General features: G+C 36.5%; 2 long non-coding RNA genes across 2 annotated transcripts; one reads left to right on the top strand and one right to left on the bottom strand.

Annotated features, from left to right (window-relative positions):
• Positions 1-5,837: 5,837 nt before the first annotated feature.
• On the bottom strand, positions 5,838-15,438 carry LOC118763908. The gene is made up of 3 exons (XR_004999667.1): positions 15,240-15,438; positions 12,897-12,899; positions 5,838-5,850 (listed from the first exon to the last, which is right to left on the bottom strand). It is a non-coding gene; the product is annotated as an uncharacterized LOC118763908 (long non-coding RNA).
• LOC118763909 lies at positions 6,722-19,724 on the top strand. Its single transcript, XR_004999668.1, has 3 exons — positions 6,722-6,733; positions 8,452-8,455; positions 19,531-19,724. It is a non-coding gene; the product is annotated as an uncharacterized LOC118763909 (long non-coding RNA).
• The last annotated feature ends 1,496 nt before the right edge of the window (positions 19,725-21,220 follow it).

The raw sequence follows: 21,220 nt of genomic DNA, 5'->3' as shown, positions 1-21,220 counted from the left end.
TCCATTGCTGATTCAACTCAAGAACTGATAGGCTGCTGTCAATCACTAATCTGTCAACATATGTTGTAGCTGACCAACCTCTGCTCTTGTGGTGGTGTGTTGGTTTCCAGAGTATCATATCCCTAATGCATTCATTCTTGACCTGGTAGTAGTATCCAGCAAAACAGAGTCTCCTGATTCTGATTGTCTCTGATATCAGGAGAAGGTCCCTGTAGAGGTCTTTTAAGTTGTGATAAATTTTAACTTTTGGTATTAATACCGCTTCTGTGACTTTAATTATAAGAAACTAAATATTGTAAAGTTTCTAATATTATAATTGCAAACTCAAAAAGCAACTGGGAAGTATAACAAATATAAAAAATATTAAATCTAAAAGCTAACGTTTGTACACTGTATTTGTCTATCTATTTTTAATTACAGAGTGCTGGGAATAAATGTTTTATAGCCAATTCTTTACCTTTTTCTCCTCTGCTGATTATATTGAGAGTTTTCTTTTCCTTCTTTTTTTTTTTGTTCATATCAAAGCAAATAAACTGAAGGTCTTGGTTAAAAAAAAAAATGCAGACATTAAAAGGATGAAAGATCAAAGGCATATTTAATTATTTTTCATCACTGATACCAACTACATTCTTAGACATAATGCGAATGAGATACAGATTAACAGAAAAAAAAAAGTGAGGGGGAAACACAGAAAGAAAGACAAATAATTACTTTAAGCTTTAAATTAAAGGTATGATACAAATTATTGATTTTCTTCCTTTTGACATATAACAGATTCAGTGTCAGGATCAAAGTCTCATGTCAGTAACACTTATGGAATTTCAACTACGTTTCACAAACCGCATGTATAATACTCGCACTGACCATCAGCTTTCAGAAAAGTAAAATTTTTACTCTGGAAAAGTAAGGTTTAATTTTAGATTTCCATATATATATTTTAGAACAAAATGCTTTAACAGTTAATTCACAACAGGTTCAGACATAACTGTTTGGTTAGAAGTTTGTTTGACAAACAATGTAGTCTTGGGGTAAGTCCCACTACATGGCATTTTGAATAAGTATCTTCTGCTATAGCCTCAAGTTGACCAAATCTTTGAGTGGATTTGGATGTTGGAAACTGAAAGAAGTCCCTTGTGTGAATGTATATGTATACATGTGTGTATATGTTTATGTGTGTATGTGTTTATGTGTGTGTGCTTATGTTTGTATGTTTGTGTCTGTGCATGTGCAAATGTGCTGTGTATGTGTGAGTGTGTGTGTGTATTTGCGCATGTGTCTTTGTGTTAGTGTTTGTCCCCTGCTACCGATTGACAACCAGTGTTGCTTAGTTTATGTCCCCATAACTTAGCAGTTCAACAAATGACACCGATAGAATAAGCACCAGGCTTTAAAAAATGAGCACTGGCATCAGTTTGTTCAACAAAACTCTTCAAAGTGGTGCCCCAACATGGCTGCAGTCCAATGACTGAAACAAGTAAAAGATGAAAAATAAATGCCTACTACTTGTTAGAATAAAATTGTTAATTTTATTTGAAATTTTAATGATGACATAAAAATATAACTCAGTCATATTTAAAACTGTATTTTAAAATATTATGGTAAATGTGGACATATTTTACAAATTCTAATCCAGAAATTAAAGATCTCCAGTAATTCTTCAGTAACTGTGTGGCTGCTCGCCTAACCATTGGGTATCTTCAGTAGTGTTCACTGTTTCAAGCATTTGGACTAAGTCTCCAGTCCAATGCTAACTCAATATCTTGACTTGCTGTTTCCTTCTGCACAACCCCTAAGTCATGGTTTTTTTTCCTTCCTTCCCCATCAGTCTCAGAAATCCTGCAAAAAGGTTATGAACTTTGTTCTTCCTCTTTGACTGAGCATTAAAAAATGTTTTAAAGTCTAATGTTTTGCAGAATTGCAGTTTAGTGTCAATAGACAACAGTTTGTCTAAAAAGCAAGAGAACGATGAAGTTCAATGCAATAGGGCCTTTTTTCTTATCTTTATTGGATCAATTGCTTCTTTTTAGGCTTTGTCCATAAATAATTGAACAAACTTTAAATAGGCACTTTTGCAAATCTTTAAAGACTACTACTACTACTACTACTACTACTACTACTACTACTACTACTACTACTACTACTAACACTCACACACACATGTATATATCATGAGTTATAAGTGTTTACATGAACAAAATCAGAGTACTCAAGTACTTTCCACACCACTGATGTTATCCAAGGGAAAGGGAAAGGCCGATACAGCTTGGCACCAGTGATGTTGCAACTCCTTTCTACAGCTAAGTTAACTGGGGCAATGTGAAATAAAGTGTCTTGCTCAAGAACACAACACACAACCTCACAATCATAAGCTCAACGCTCTAACCACTGAGTATGGTTGTAATATCATTGTTTCAATTTACCTTCTACCATACCTACACAGTGTTTACATATGATGTTTAGGGTTGTTCAGTGGAAGTAACTTCTCCCTCATTGATAATTGCTTCAGCATTGTATGATTGATTAAGGGAGTATACATTTGTATATCTGTACAAGTAGTTAACCATGGTTAATTTAGTTGGTTTACTTGACATTAAGTTATGCATCTATCACTCAGTTTCACTTTATTTCTATAGAATAATTTTCTATATCAGTGGCTGATGTAGGAACATTTATTTATTAGAGCTAGAATTAGACTTAATATTCAAGAAGATAGATATGAATCAGAAAATATTATGGCATCTTTTCTTTCAATTGGATGACAAGGGGTTGGAGATACATATGATCTTATTCTTGAGTCTGCTACATTTATCATAATAGAATTGCATTATTGAATGTTTATCTTTTATTTTTATTCAATAGCATGTGAAAGATTCCTCTAATGATATTAATCCACCAAACTTGAAAACTATGGGAGAATAGCAGGATTGCAAATTACAATTTTTCATTAGGTTCGCTATAGAATAAGTTTTCTTTATCAATAGTCAGGAAAGAAGTGCTTCCCAATATCTGTTTTTTGCTATATTAGATTTTGTACTGAATCAAGGTGGGGGTATAATAGGAAAATACTTTCTTTTTGACTATTGATAGAAAACTTTTTAACAGACATAACATTAAAATTAGGTATAGTTGCACTAAAAACAAGAAAAATATTATATCACATACATCCATTAACAAAACTGAAGGTATTTGCTTAATCAGAAACCCTAATACATACAAATTTGACGAATTCTGCAACATAGAAACAATAATTTATAAGACAGAGATTACTTTCATAAAAACCAGACTAGCAGAAGCATATAACCATTACAGGGATGTGAAGAATAAAAATTCAAACAAAGATTTTAGAATTCTATATACCCCTTTAAGCACATTAAAAGAAAACTACAAAATTGGTCAACCACAACTGGAAATTTAAAGAAAAGGCTTTCAATGAAAAAAATCTGGAAAATTTTCAGAACATATGAAATAGGAAGACCATAGTAAGTAGGACCTGTTGATAGCAGAATAGATGAGAGCTCAAAAGCTTTACAGACAAGACGTCTATTTAAACACCAGGTCAGTGATATTTGAGAAAAGCAGACAATGTGAAAGATACCTATGATGCTGTTGGGAATCACTACCTTCACCCAAGAAGAACCACATATATTCACAGACATTTAATCATAGTTGAGTCTATAATGCAACACAGTCTGCAAGGGAACATAGAAAAGAAAGAGTTAAACAGAAAACAAAACACAAATGAAAATTTCTCACTGAAAAGTTTTCTGTAGAGGCTCTGTCTTTTGAAAATTAGATAAGAAATATTTCAATACAAGCAACCTCAGAACACCATTTCTGGAATCCAAGTAGTTCTTGTTATGCAATAATATTAAAATCTTTTCAACTAACCAAAGATGACCACATTATTTCTTTCTACTGCTACCATGCTTGTAAGCAGGCATGAAAGCAAGGATAGACTAGATTATATTAAAGGTATAATCACTATTTTCCCTCAATCTACAAACATATTTTGAAAGATCAGTCACAAATTTCCTGTATGGATGATCAACAAATGCCTGTGCAAGTAATCCCTCGTCTTCATGTAGATGTCTTAAGACAACCATGTTAAGTTGGATATAAATTGGATATACTGCTTCTGTCAGTGACTGACAATTATATATATATAAATTTAAATTTAAAATGAAGGTGAGAAATTGGATATTAATTTAATTAACATCAATTTAACACCAGTGGTCTAGCATATTAAAATCTGAAGGTTCAGTAAATTATATTATATACATATATGAGAGGGATGAGAGGAACAACGCTTATGCTAGAAGTAGATCCGCTATGGTCTTACCACTAAGAAATGTTCTCAAGAAGAATTTAGCAAACACCAGAACGTAAGCATAGTGGTCATCCCTCTCATATATGTGCATATATGTGTGTGTGTGTGTGTGTGTGTGTGTGTGTGTGTGTGTATGTGTGTGAGTGCATGTGTTTGTGTGTGTAGATAGATAGACAGATAGATAGATAGGTAGATAGGTAGGTATGTAGGTGGGTAGATAGATAGATAGATAGATATAGATAGATAGATAGGTAGGTAGGTAGATAGATAGATAGATAGATAGATAGATAGATAGATAGATAGATAGATAGATAGATACACACACACATACATATATATATGTACTTGTGTATACATGTACACACACATATATACATATATATATGCACGTACACACTTACACACTCATACACTCCATCAGAAAACTTGTTGCAACATGATCACAAAGACTAAAAATCTCATACCAAATAAATACGCAGTTGCTTATTGTTTGTGTTTAAAATCTAATTTTATTCCCTTTGTATAGCAGAATCAGTGGTGGGAGAAGGTGAACAACCATAAAGGATTATTGAAGTAATTACTAGGGCCTCAAAATAACTCATCTGGTATGTTATATATTTTATTGATCCATACCATGCCAGAGTAAGAAAAGAGAAAATGACAGATAAGATAGCTCAGTTAATTATTGGGTCTGCCAAAGAACCTAAAATGTTTCCTTTAATATGATGTATACTATTTATCTCTTCAATAAAATTTATTGTTTCTAAAATAGGTATTTTGACATGATTGCTTTGAAGGTAAAATAAGCATTATTTTTTACATTATAATACTTTCTCTTTCTTTGCAGATAACTTTATATCAATGTGGTTAATTTCATATTGATTTTACTCTTTTAAAATGAGTTGAGAACAGACTCGTGTTTTATGAATTCCAAAGGAGTTCTTCACCAATGAAAGTGGCAAGAAATACTCATTCCATCTATGAAAATTGAGCTTTAAGTGTCAATATAAGCCAAAAATGGTTTGCTGAATGTCACTTAAGAAATTTTTTTCTGGCATATTCCCCTTGATCTAGACAAGCAAGTTCTGTCAATACTGAGTTTCTGAAAACTAGCTGAGTAATATCCAAAGCGAAATGCAGAAGAATTAGCAAAGCAGTTTAATTCAACACACACTTTAGTCATAAAATACCTTCATGAACAAGGAAATGTATCTAACTTGGTCACTGGATTTCTCATCTTTTAACTGCTCCTCAGCTTTATGAAAGAGTTACCCTCTGCCAGACCTTTCCTGGAATCATCACATATGATGAAAAGTGGTTTCTCTATAATCTGACTCAACAAAACAACAATGGTTAGCATCCAACGAAAAGGAAGAATCCATCCCCAAACTAGAACTATACATGAAAAAGTTATGCTCTATGTCTGGTGGGACATGAAGTTTTGTTTATCATGAAGTGTTAAACCAAAATGAAATAATTAATGCAGAGAAGTATTGTTATCAGTTGTAAACATTTTACAAAAACTTGCCATAAAAACAGCCATTATTGGTCAATCATAAAAGGGAAATTTCTCTTACATAATAACGCAAGACCACACTAAAGAAAAGTTGCAATTGTTTCTTTCTAAGGCATGTATATACATGGCTACAGCACTCTGTCTGTTATGATGACAAGGATTCCCGTTGATCCAATCAACGGAACAGCCCACTCATGAAATTAATGTGCAAGTGGCTGAGCACTCCACAGATACGTGTACCCTTAACGTAGTTCTTGGGGAGATACTGCATGACACAGAGTAGGACAAAGCTGGTTCTTTGAAATACAGGTACAACAGAAACAGGAAGAAAGAGTGAGAGTAAGTGGTGGTGAAAGAATACAGCAGGATTCGCCACCACCCCTTGCCAGAGCCTCGTGGAGCTTTAAGGGCTTTTGCTCAATAAACACTCACAACGCCTGGTCTGGGAATCAAAACTGCGATCCTATGACCACAAGTCTTCTGCCCTAACCACTGAGCCATTGTGCCTCCAGGTATATACATATATATATATGTGTGTGTACAAGCAAAACGCCCCCCCCCCACCGTCCAATGGACAGTGCTGGGTTGTCAAACATTTAAACCAAATTTTCTCAAAACAACTTGTCCGACCATTCCATAGGCCTCCCCTTTGAGAAACACTGATTTAACCTAAATTTGAGACACCAGCAAAAGAAGAAATAAAGAATTCCAAGAAAAACAATTTTACGAATGCACGTTCCCACGGCTTTATTGATCGCATTCTCACCTGGAATCAATTTTTGTAATTTTTTCAAGACTTATACACGCCCTGATACCATCAGTATCTACATACATATATATATGATATATATGTATATCATCATCATCATCATCATCATCGTTTAACGTCCGTTTTCCGCGCTAGCACGGGTTATATATATATATATATAATATATATATATATATATATATACTAGCAGTATCGCCCGGCGTTGCTTGGGTTTGTAAGGGAAATAACTATATAAACATTTTTAGAGAGTTACTTCCCTTATAGATGCCAATTCGGGCTTTCTTAGCCATTTCTGTTTTGGTGTCTTCAAGCCATGAAGTCATTGTTCTAAAAGAACGCTGGACTCTTTGACAATGCTTTATGACGTTGATTTCCTTACACTCCCTTCCCCACAGCTTCACGAGGGAGGGAAGAAGGGGGAGAAGAAAACAGGTGCAGGTGTGACCATGGACGCCAACTCCGCCGCCATCGACACACGAAAAATTATGCATTAAAATGGAATAAAAAATGATGTTAAATTATTTTTAAAATCGTAGACTCATCGTAGACACACGCTAATACTCAGACGGGCTCGATATGAATCACGACTATAAGATACCCGAATTTGGTTAAACTGCACCGCAAAATGTGGGAGTAGTTAGGAATCTAAATCGAAGGGGACAGACACTCACACAACTACAGTTTTATATATATAGATATATATATATATATATATATACATATATATGATATATAAATGTATACATGATATATATATATACATATATGTATATATACATATGTATATATATAACTCAACTATATATATATATATACCAGAGTAAACACATGAATGTGAAACAAGGTGGAAAAAAGAGTACTCAAATACCAGTGGTAGAGTAATATATATATATATATATATATATATATATATATATATATATATATATATATATATATATATATATTTTACTTTTATTTCTATTTCTATTTTTACTTTATAACCTTATGCCTTTACATTTATTTATATTTCTTTATATTCCTTATATCCTTTATACCCCCTTTACATCTCCTTATAACGCTTTATATCTTTATGCTCTACATTTTTATATTTTTCTATACTTACACTTTTTATACATTTTTTATCCCTCGTCCCGAATTCTCGCCCCTCCATCTTCACCTCTATATATGTATTTATTTATTTACATTACCTCAACATCCAATTTTCCTCATTCTACATTGAGAGAAGAAAGAGATGGACGCTTCAATTCTATGCTGCTGCCGCATTATGTCGTACGCGAATGAGAGGATTTGCATCCCCAACCAAGAATTTTTGATGTAACACATGTCCTTGTGGAAGCTGTTGTGCGCGGCTGAAGAAGGCCACAGACATACATTATGCATTGTTATAAATCTGTCTAATAAAGGCCCGAAACATATGTACCGCTGAATCCTTCGCATCATGTTTTTATTTTATTTTGATCAATGTACTCCACCACCTACACCACCAAACGGTATACACAGGTGCTTATAATTATCAAGTACTCACCCCGAATTTCTATACTCAACTCACCTACGTTGTCACTAGGATATAATATATATATATATATATATATATATATATATATATATATATATAGTGATGGTGCATGGCTCAGTGGTTAAAGCATTGAGCTTACAATCATGTGGTTGTGAGTTCGAATCCCAGACAGGGCTGTGTGTTATGTTCTTGAGCAAGACACTTTATTTCTCTTTGCTCCAGTTCACTCAGCTGTACAAATGAGTTGCGACATCACTGATGCCAAGCTGTATCGGCCTTTGCCTTTCCCTTGGATGACATCGGTGGTGTGGAGAGGAGAGGCTTGTATGCATGGACAACTGCTGGTCTTCCATAAATAACCATGCCCGGACTTGTGCCTCAGAGGGTAACTTTCTAGGTGCAACCCCATGGTCATTCATGACCGAAGAGGGTCTCCACAATATATATATATATATATATATATATATATATATATATATATATATATATATGTGTGTGTGTGTGTGTGTATGTATGTATGCAGTGGCCCAGCAACAAAATTTGCTAAGGGGGTGCAAACCCAGGTCCTAATTTTTTTATGAAAAATGTAGATTTTTCCAATGTTAACAAATGCAGGTATAATAATAATTTTTATTATTATGAGGGTTGGTTGAAATGTTCATAATCTGAACAAGACATTCTCAATGGAAGTTCATTTTCCAACATAGTTCCTCTTACTGTCCACACACTTCCATAAGTAGTTGCAGTGCTTGGATCGCACTTGTGGGTCATCAACAACAGATAAGATGTTCTCATCATAGTGATACTGGTGCTCAGCTGAGTGTTTTTTTATGCTGGGAAACAGATGATAACCAGAAGGAACCAAATCACTAACATAGGGAGGGTGATCAACCAGTTCAAAGCCAGTCACACACAGCAGCCATTGAAACCAAGGACTTGTGTACTGAAGCATTGTCCTAATGAAACAAGACCCCATTCATCAGTTTTTCTGGGTGTTTGGTCTTGATAGCCTTTCATAACTGCCTTAGGAAGTTGGCATTGAAATTTTCCATTGATGGTGTGATCATTTTGAAGATAGCCAATAAACACAATATTTTTTTCATTAATGCATAGTATATGTAATAATGTGAAGTATATTTTGCATATTAAAATGTTTAATTTTGGAAAGGTATCAAGCAGAGCTAACATAAGCAGTAAAAATACGAATTGCAAGTATTTCAAAATGCGGGACACTATATGACAAAAACTAACAAAAAAGGAAGAAAATAGTGGTGCTTGTGTTCCAAAGGTACAATGAGAAGGCCCAGGAGAAGGATAGAGAGATGGGGTAGAGGGAAGGAAGTTAGAAGGAAAGAAAAGAATGAAAAGTGAAAAGATATACTGGGGATCTGAAATGAGTACTAGACAGGAGATTGGCCCCTGTGCTGGTGGCACGTAAAAAAAGCACCCACTACACTGGTTGGCATTAGGAAGGGCATCCAGCTGTAGAAACACTACCAGATCAGACTGGAGCTTGGTGCAGCCTCCTAGCTTCCCAGATCCCAGTCAAACCGTTCAACCTATGCCAGCATGGAAAATCGACATTAAACGGCGATGTCTTACCTATGCACTGGTCAAGTAGAAAAACGATAAGTGATAAAAAATTGGATTGTCTTTTGGTACCAAAAAAGTGAAGAAAGGGAGTAAAGAAGGTTAGGGAAGAGCAAGTAAGAAGAAAGAGAGAGTGCGGAGAAATAAGGGAATAACAACAGACAGTAGGTAGTTGACAGAGATGGACAGAGGAAGAAATGGAAGGCAGCAAAGAGAGAAAAGCAGCAGATAGGTAGAGAGGTATGTAGAGGGGAGAGGAGAAGGACAGAGAAATAGATAGAAAAGTGAGACAGTCTTGCACCAAATATTAAACACTGTGTAGGGTACGACTGAGTGGGAACAGAAGTGGGTGTGTGACATTACATTGAGTAACAGCCATAAAATGTTGCACAGAAAGTCAACACACATATATAATGATGAAGGAAATTGTTGTATACAGTGCTCAGGTGCACTACAACTAAAAAGAAAAAAAATGGCCATCAGGTGTACTATTGGTGGATTTCAGGACACAGGAACTTTTGAAGGATGTAGTGTCTTGACAGCTAACAACTGATGCGGGTGGTTTATTCCTTGCTTCTGCAATTCTGAGAATGAAAAATTGTTTCCAAAAGTCATGGGTGCTGTGTTGTTTTTTGATTTTATAAGCATACCCGTGAGTGTTTGTCATATGGAATTCAAAAAGGTACCCAACGTTGTTGTTGGATATATGGTGGATAATCTTGTGGGTGTCAATCAAGTCAGTTGCAAGACCTCTGAGCTTCAATGTATCCATGCCCAAGAATGTAAGACGTTCAGAGTATGGTAGATGTCTGACGGTGGGTATTTGCTTTGTTGCACATTTCTGAACAGTTTCCAGGAGATTTATATGCTGAGCAAGATAAGGGTCCCAGACTCGTGATTCAAATCCTAAATGTGGATGTACCATTGTCATATACAATTTTAAATAGATAGCTGAAGAGTGGCTGACAAAAGTCTTACTGAGTGATGCTAGAGGACCCTCAACCTTCTTGACAATCTTAGAGATGTGATTTGTCCAATGCAGATTGTTGTTTACAATAATACCCAGATCATGTCCACTAGAAGACTTCTTGAGATTGGTGTTGCTGAAGGAGTATGTAAAGGCTGGATTTTTCCTCCCAAAATGCATGGTGACACACTTGTCTACAGCTAGCTTGAGTTGCCAGTCAGAGGTCCACTGCTGCATTGTATCCAGGTCTGATTGCACGATAGAATCTGTTCTTTTTATTTCAAGGTACAGCTTGGTGTCATCTGCATATTTCAATACTGAAACATTCCTCAAATTGGCATCTATATCATTAATATATGCAACCAACAGTAAGGGTCCAAGAACGATCCATGGGGTACACCAGAAGTAATCTCGTAAGGTGAAGAACGATGTTCTAGAACCGTAACTACATCTTTCCAGCCAAGAATGAAGGACTTCAGCCAGTTATAGAGATCATCCTTCACATTCACTGCAGGGAGTTTTACCACAAGTCGTTTGTGTGGTACAGAGTTGAGCCGCCATTAATAACTCAGGTTATGTCCTCAAGAAACTCGACTACAGCAGCTGGAGTTGGGGATAAAACCAAATTGTGAGGGCTAAATAAGGCTATGAGAGCACCAAAAGTTCCAGAGTGTTTCTCTGACACAGGACTCCATCAGTTTGGTGATGCAGCTAGTAAGGTTGACTGGACAGCTGGACAGTAGTTGACAGGTGATGTGTGATCACCTATTTTGAACAGGGGAATAACACTGGCAATTTTCCAGTGCTCTGAAGTTGTTAAGGCAAAATTGGTAAAAGGAATAAAGCTGATGCAATAGAAAGAACCCACTACGTTTGAGAAGAAAATAAGTTACACCCTCAAGACCAGGAGAGGCATAATTGCACTTATTCTTGAAGTGGTGTCACAGCATTGTGGGTGTGAATTTCACAGATGTTATGGAATTTGATGTCAGAGTTAGTGAAGAAGATACATTGGGGTTATCAGCAGTAAAAATGCCAGCATAGCATTCAGCAATAAGCTCAGTGCTTTCCATGCTGGCATTGGTTGGACTGTTTGACTGAGGACTGGTGAACCAGAGGCTGCACCAGGTTCAATCTGATCTGGTAAAGTTTCTACAGCTGGATTCCCTTCCTAATGCCAACCACTCTAAGAGTGTAGTGGGTGCTTTTACCTGCCACTGGCACCAGAGCCTTTCAGGTGGCAACGACCATGCTCAAAAGGTGTTTTTACGTGCCACTAGCACATATGCCAGTAAAGTGATGCTGGTAATGATCATGCTCGAATGGTACTTTTCACGTGTCACCGGCATGGGAGCAAATCTGTGACCCTGGCAATGATCACGCTTGGATGTGCTTTTAACATTCCACTGGCATGAGTGCCAATCAGGCGGTACTGTCATTGGCCACGTCAGTGATTTTGATTTGTTTACACTTGCCTCAATAGGTCTTCGCAAGCAAAATACATTGTCCAATGAATGAGGGGTACTCATAAGTAGCCGATTACACCCCACATTCGGATGTACTTTTAACATTCCACTGGCACGAGTGCCAATCAGGTGGTACTGTCATCAGCCACATTAGCAATTTTGATTTTGATTTCACTTGCCTTAATAGGTCTTCACAAGCAAGGTTTATTGTCCAATGAATGAGGGGGTATTCATAAATGCACTGGTTACACCCACTTGGCTTGTCGGGTCTTCTCAAGCACAGCATATCTCCAAAGGTACCAGTCGCTAGTCATTGCCTTGGTAAGGCCCAGTGTTCAAAAGTCGTGCTCATCCCAGGTTTTCCTGAGTCTACCTCTTCTACAAGTTCCCTCAACTGCTAGGGTGTGACACTTTTTCACTTAGCTGTCCTCATTCATTGACAACACATGACTATACCAGCACAGTCATCTCTCTTGCACACCACATCTGATTATATATATATATTTATATATATATATGTAGTGGATCTTGCATGCATGAAGATGATATGTAGTGGATCTTGCATGCATGTTAAATTAACACTGCAACAGTACTTTTCCCACAGTGGAACAACGGGTTTTCTGTGACAGCAGTTTTACATTTTCCAGATGCCTTTAGCTAGGCCGAAATAATGTCTTCACCACTTGACCCTTTCTAACCTCTTCTACTTCACCAAAAGCTAGAAAAGAGATAACAAGACCACCAACTAAATCTATTGTTCTCAATGATATATCTATCCTTCTGCCAGAACACCCCAAGCAAAAATCAGTTAGTCACCAGTCGGTGATGACTCAACCAAGTAGTCACTTGGTTGACCAGCTAGAACCTGGGTCAGAGGGAGAAATAAAGTTTTCTGTCAGCAACTGTGAGACAAAGTCCCACACCCTACAACTCTCACTAGTTCTGATTCTGTTCTCTTACATCATTCTATCTCTCACTGTACTTACTACTAAACAATGAAGAGAACACAAACACAAACTTTACTTATGCTTTTGGATTTATCATAACATGCCCGTCAAGGCAAGATATTTGTAATGTAACGGTAAATAAATATTTCCTTAAAACTTCATGCATTATTCATCCTTCACATCCTGCATTATGCAATTATAACAACAAAAATTTATTGTTACATACAAGAAGTCTCTCATCCTCGGAACTTTCCAAAAAGTCCTCAGTATGTTCAAGGAAGTCTCATCCTCGGAACTTTCCAGGAAGTCCTCGGAATTTTCCAGAAATTCTCATCCTCGGAATTTTCCAAGAAGTCTCATCCTCGGAACTTCCCGGGAAGTCTCTTACCTTGGAGCTTTCCAGGAAATCTCAACCTCGGAATTTTCCATGAAGTCCTCGGAATGTTCAAGGAAGTCTCATCCTCAGAACTTTCCAGGAAGTCTCTCATCTTCAGAACTTTCTGGAAAGTCCTCAGAATTTTCCAGGCAAAGAAATAATTAAGTTATGGAATCAGTGATAAGCAGTGTCTTTTTTGGAAAAATCTCAGTTACAACTGTGATGTTGTTGGTAAAACATGTTCTTTGTCTATCTCCTTATCCTCATGGTGATTTTGAATAAATTATACAAATGATTCCTTGAAATTTAACTAAATTCTATATTTTTATGCAGCTGAAGATTGCTCTACATTTTAAACTGATGTAATGTTTGCATTGTTCAATTAAATTAAAAGCATTTTGTCCAGCATGCTAACGTTTCTACCAGCTCACTGCCTTCTGAAGTGTACAGTATTATATATCCATCATGGCTGGTCTTACCACTCAATATGGAATGAAATATTTCATTCCATATCGGCTACCCCTGATGAGTATAGGGTTACATAATCAGATTGTTACCTAACACTCCTTTGAATCCCTGGCATGAAACTGATTGGTAAGATTGGCCATGATGGATATATAATACTGTACACTTCAGATAATATGCCCACTCTATTGACAGATATATGAGTGTATTTTTTCTTGACTTATGGACTCTTAGACTACTTACACATGCACACATATATACAGGGTTTGGACAAAATAATGGGAACACCGAGCATCATAGTATCATAATTTTGAAATATCTATAAAACTGTCAAAAGCTTGTTTATTTTTATGTTTTTTTTTATTTATTATTAGTGTTGCTTAATATGTTTTGCTAAAATTGCTGTTTCTTTTCAGATATCATCAGAAAAAGGTAATTAAAATTCATTAAAATGACAGATCTATCGGACTTTCAAAGAGGTCAAATTGTTAGTGCTCATATGGTAGGTGCTAGTGTAATGAAAGCAGCCAAAATGTTTGGTGTATCAAGAAGTACTGTCTTGAAAGTAATTACAGCCTTTGAGAAAGAGGGTAGAACCTCCTCATCGAAACAAAACACCAGGAGAAAACCAAAACTTTCAGATAGGGACCATTGAACTCTTACGCAAATTGTTAGAAAGGATCGCAGAAGTACAGCTCCTAAAATTACTGTGGAGCTTAATGACCATCTCAAGAACCCAGTTTCCACAAAAGCTTTGCCGGAAGATGCACAAAGCTGGATTTCACAAGAGGGCTACAATCAGAAAACCACTACTTTCAAAAACAAACATTGCAAAGCACTTAGAGTGGAGTAAAAACCTACAGAATTGGTCCCTAGAGCAGTGGAAAAATGTTATTTTCTCGGACGAGTCATCCTTTACCTTATTTTTGATCACCAGCCCAGTATATTTATGGAGACAGCCAAAAGAAGCATTTGACCCAAACTGCCTTCTTTCAACTGTTAAACGTGGAGGAGGATCTGTAATGATCTGGGCGACGGGGGATCTATATTTTGGAAATCCACCAGCCCAATGCTTTCTCTTCATGACAGAATTAATAGTCAAGGCTATTTAAGTATTTTATCTGATCAAATTCATCCTATGGGTGCAAAACTGCTTCTAGAGGGAAACGCAATCTTTTAGGATGATAATGCACTAATTCACACAGCTAAACGGTTACTGAATGGCACAAGGAACACTCTAGTGAAGTTGAACATCTTGTCTGGCCACTACAGTCTCCCTATCTCAATATCATTGAACATAAGGAGTCGATATCCTCCACCATCATCACTACAAGAACTGGAGACTGTTTTAGCTGAAGAATGGACAAAAATTCCTTTGGAAACAATTCAAACTTTCTACAAGTGCATACCTCGTAGAATTTGAGCTGTAATTACTGGCAAACACGGTCCTACCCCATATTAAAATAAATTTGTTTGAAATTTTAAAGGGTTTCCATTATATTGTCCAACCCCTGTATATGTATGTGTATGATTGTGCATTAATTATACATTCTTCATCTTTTCTTTTTTTTTCATATGTATACACATATGTATGTGCTTGTATATATATATATGCATTTATATTATATATATATATATATATATATATTTATATATAACTACATAACAAAGACATGAAACGATGTAGGTAAAGAAATTTGAGAAATTTGAAAAGTTTATACGAAACCGGTTATTTCTCCAAAAACTATGTTACTATACACAAAATTTTATTACATTTTTCTAACATAACAACTTAAATATATTCTTTAACCTTATAAAATAAGCCTTCTGTAGTTTTTTCACTCTTTTCTATTTTTTATACATCCAACCAAGTGATTTCACACACCAACTTTCTCACATATATATATATATATACATATATCATCATCATCATCATCGTCATTTAATGTCTGCTTTCCATGCTGGCATGGGATGCATGGTTTGACTAAGGGCTGGCAAGCCAGAAGGCTGCACCAGGCAGTGTTTCTACAGCTGGATGCCCTTCCTAACGCCAACCACTCCAAGAGTGTAGTGAGTGCTTTTTACGTGCCACCAGCATGAAGGTCAGTCAGGTGGTACTGGCATCAACCACACTTGAATGGTGCTTTTTTCATGCCACCGGCATGGGAGCCAGTCAGGTGGCACTGGCAATGATCATGCTCAAATGGTGCTTTTTATGTACCACCGGCATGGGTGCCAATCAGGTGGTACTGTCATTGGCCACGACAATGACTTCACTTAACTCAACAGGTCTTCACAAGTGCCGTTTATTGCCCAGTGATTGAAGGGTACTCTTAGATGAGCTGGTTATGATGCACTGGCATAGGCCACAGCTACGGTCTCACTTGGCTTGCCAAGTCTTCTCAAGCACAGCATATCTCCAAAGGTCTTGGTCACTTGTTATCGCCTCTATATTTATATTTGTAAATATTCAGAATTTGTTCAACTTTGGAACTGCTAGCATCCATTTTCTCTAACCATGCATTACTATGAAACCATTCTCTCTGAACATGAATTTACCTAATGAATATCCATTTTAACTGGACTTAATTGGATTTCACCTTCCATTCTAGACATAATGAACCACAATAACTATCATTGATAAGAAATTTTCTTCCACTCTTACATATGTTTAACCTATCTCTCTCCAACAACAGAATACTCAGTCTAAGGAATCTTCATTCGACATGATGTTCTAATGGCTGGGATATTCTAGAAACAGCTGTCAAAGGCAATCTAAACCTTTTGTTATATAACTAAATTAAATGTCTTTGTCAAGTCTTACTAAACTGTTTGATTTTTCTTTTCTGCTTTAATATATATATGCACATACACACACACACACACACACACACATATATATATATATATATATATATATATATATATATATATATATATATATATATATAACGGGAAGCTTCATGAAAATAAACAAAAGACGAAGGCAGGTGGAGTACAAACAAACAATTGTATTAGTATGGCGCTCAGGAATATAAATAAAATAAGTCTTTTACGTTTCAAGCCTACGCTCTTCAACAGAAAGATACACAGAAAAGAAACATGGAGAGAAACAAGGAGAGAAAAAAAATGCGTGCAGAAATATATATATACACACACACACTACACACTCACACACATATACACATATATATCCGTCAGATTTAGCAGCATATTGTAGTGTGTAGAAATATATTACAGTAGATTTTATTAAGCAATTACTTAGGATTTTCTTTGACATGTAGTAAGTTTCTCAACCAAAAAATATAAATAAATAGAAAAAAATAGAGATAATGAAACAAACTCTCCAGGTGACAGCAAATTGATGAAAATACAGGATGTTCTTAGCTGTTTGATGGTGATAAGATGGCCGTTTGTAATTAGCTGATCTTCCATAATAAAAACAAGTACATAAACATATGTCTGTGCACAAACACACACAGACACACACATATATGACTCTAATCAAGGTCATTTGAAAAAACAGCAAGAGAAGATAATGAGAAGAGAAGGAAAAGTGGGGTTTTGTAAATAGGTGTTGACCCCTTGCACAGTCTCACACACACACACACACACACACACACACACACACACATACATGCACACACATACATTGATACAAGACAGCTGAGAATATTATGACAAGTTGCTGTCAAACAGTTAAAAAGTAGATTAGCAAGAAGAGACAGAACAGAGTGCAGATGCACCCAAGAAAGGCAAATTGAAAATGAAAAAAAAAGTGGAAAATCATCATCATCATAGTTTAATGTCTGCTTTCCATGTTGGCATGTGTTGGACATGTAAGGACCACAGTACTACTTTTGTTGGTTTCTTTAATAGTAAGGCTTTTGTCCTATTGTAGGTCTCGTAGGTCTTTCCATTCATTAATATTAAAGTTGGACTTAACCTTGGTGGTCCTTATGGATACAGATTTTTACAAACCCCTAGCACTTTCCTTACTAAATGACAACTCTTTCTATGAAATAATCACTAACTATAAACAACAAAAAACACTCAAAAACCTCACCACTCCTATACTCCAACACGGTCAAGGGCTCATGGAAAAAGAAAAGGATTACATCACCAATTTCAAATGCAAGCCCAGCCTCTTCCATGGCCTCCCTAAAGTCCATAAAAACAAATCCATCACCGAAACCTGAAAACTCTCCTCTGACATCCACATCAACATCAAGGTACCGGAGGACCTAAAACTAAGGCCCATCATAGCTGGCATCTCCTGTGAAACACACCATTTGAGCAATTTCCTGGACATCCTTTTGAAACCTTTCCTTAGTCACATCAAAAGTGTCATTAGAGATGATCTTGACATGCTCAAGCACCCCCCAAAAACAACCAATGACGAGGCATTCTTGGTGTCCTTTGATGTTATCAACCTCTATACCAACATCCCACATGAATATGGTATTGAGGCAATTGATTTCTGCCTGGAGAAACGCCCAGAAGCATTTCCTAACCGCATTAACAAGACCTTCATTACGGAATCACTTAAGTTCATTCTGACAAACAATTACTTCCTCTTTGAAAACACACACTACCGTCAAAAATGTGGTATCAAATCTGCACCAGTCCTTGCAAACCTCATAATGGGTTTCTTTGAACTATCACTTTATGAGATATCACGCCAGAAATTTGGACACCTTTTCCACATCTACTTAATGGAAAACTGGAAAAGATACCTAGATGATTGTTTCATCATATGAAAAGAATCTTATGAAAACCTTCTGGAATTCAAAACCACACTTAACAACATACATCCCAACATTCAATTCACTATGGAATTCAGCAAACATCATCTCCTTTTTCTTGATCTCCTAATTATAAAAACACCTAACAACCAAATCACAACCAACATCTACCACAAACCTACAGACTCACAACAATACCTCCTCTTCAGTTCATGCCACTCAAAACACACCAAGATAAATATCTCCTTCAACTTAGCTAAAAGGATTTGCACCATTGTCTCAGATCCCAAAACTCGAGAATACACCTTCAAGACCTCAAAAAAACACTATTACAACTCAAATATCCCTCCACACTCATAGACTATGGAATAAAACGTGCCACGGAACCCGACAACAATACACTGAAAACTACCCAACACAGTAACACACCCAACATCAAAATACTTCCATACATTTCTACCCACAACCCCCAAAACATCGAAGCATACACCACAATCATACAGTACCTTCCCTTACTGTCCACAGACCAAAAAATGAATAATATTATCAATACACATAAAATCCTTAAATGCAAAAGGCAACATAAATCATTGAAAAAACAAATGCCAAACTTCACACACCACATCCACCCCCATCAGTTAAAAAAGTGTGCATGCCCTAACTGTGGTACCTGCCCCTTCCTACTTAAAGGCTCTGAATTTTCTTTCAAACAAGGAACAAAGTTTAAAATCAAGATCAACTCCTTTTGTTCCTCCAAGAACCTCATTTACGTTCTTACATGCACCAGTTGCCAAAACAATTATAACGGACAAACGAGCCTTCCTTTATGCAGAAGAGTAGCAGTCCATAAAGAACAGATAAATCTCACACAATACCGTCAAATTCCACTCAGTAGCCACATAGACTCTTGCACTAGAAATAAAAATCCCAAATTTCATATATTCCCTTTCTATCAATGTAAAGACAGAATCTCTACACAAGAAAGAATCAACAAGGAGAATCTTTTTATTCAAAAATTCCAAACGCTTCTTAATATGCAAACGGTGACTATATTCCTTTTTCTAGCATCCTGTCTGACAAAAAATAAATATAAGCATCCTGTTTGACAAAAAATCCAGCATTCCAAATAAAGAGTATAAAATCCACAGAATTGTCTCCCCTTATTCACAGGAACTGGATAACTCCCATCCCATTTCCTGTTTTGATACAAACATCCAACCTTTTCAAACAAAACACTACACTTGAACACCATCACACCACACCACACACCACTACACCTTACACCACCATACCACACAACACAACACATCACAACACATGACCATGCACACATCAGCACTGACCACTTCCCACACCCACATTTTCACACCTACACGTACACACATGCACCCATCAAGATCACCAGCCCTCTTCCACATGCACATACAAACTCTTATACACACACGCGTGCACCTTCGTTTTGGGATCACCACCACCGTGTTATCTCCCCTTCTCCCTAGCTCTCCTGTGTGACCCTTCTGTCCAGCCTTTGCCATGATAGATCGCTAACCACTACACATTCTTTATTTTCTCTCCTTGTTTCTTACTGTGTTCCTTTCTGTGGAAGAGCATAGGCTCGAAATGTTAAAGACTTTTTAACTTCCTGAACATTATACTAATACATCTGCTTGTTGTCTACACCACCTGTCTTCGTCTTTTGTTTTTCTTGTGAATTCACCCTATATATATATATATATATATATATATATATGTACATAAGATGTTGGTGCATGGAGTGTAATGACCATTGGGTAAAAATTTAAAAGTTAAATGATAAGGAAAACAAAACTGATTAATTTAATCATTTCATTCATTGTGTACATTTCAGTATGACCTTAATGGTGGCTGTTATGAACTTATATAATAAATGCAAATGCAAATATTATTTCAGCTAAATAGTTTTTATACTTTTATCTTTTCATATGTTTTACTTATTCATTTGCTTCTACCATTCTTTCTCCCTGTCAATCTCTTTCTACCTCCGGCAGTCTCTTTATCTGTCTGTCCGTCGGGCTGTCTATTGGTCTGTCCATCGGTCCATCAGTCCATCTGTCCATCCATCCATCATTCTGTCCGTCTATTTGTCTCTCTCTCTCTCTATCTCTCTCTCTCTCTATCTCTCTCTCTCTCAGACACACACATATACATACGTGTATACAGTATGCAAGGTGTATTTGAGAACACATAACCATCAATATATTATTCTCTTCAAACCAATTGAAAGGTTTATATTTCTTTCAGATCCCTACCCATAGGCACAGGCACGGTTGTGTGGTAAGAAGCTTGCTTCCCAATCACATGGTTCCAGGTTCAGCCCCACTACAAGGCACCTTGGACAAGTGTCTTCTACTGTAGTCTTGGACTGACCAAAGCCTTGTGAGTGGATTTGATAGATGGAAACTGAAAGAACTCCATTACACATACACACACACACACACATATATATATGCATGTGGGGGGGGGGTGTCTTTGTGTCTGTATTTGTCTCCCATCA

The sequence above is a fragment of the Octopus sinensis genome, linkage group LG6 (assembly GCF_006345805.1).
Source record: "Octopus sinensis linkage group LG6, ASM634580v1, whole genome shotgun sequence".
NCBI lineage: Eukaryota > Metazoa > Mollusca > Cephalopoda > Octopoda > Octopodidae > Octopus > Octopus sinensis.
Note: the sequence above shows the minus strand (reverse complement) of the source record. Positions and strands in the feature narration are given on the sequence as shown.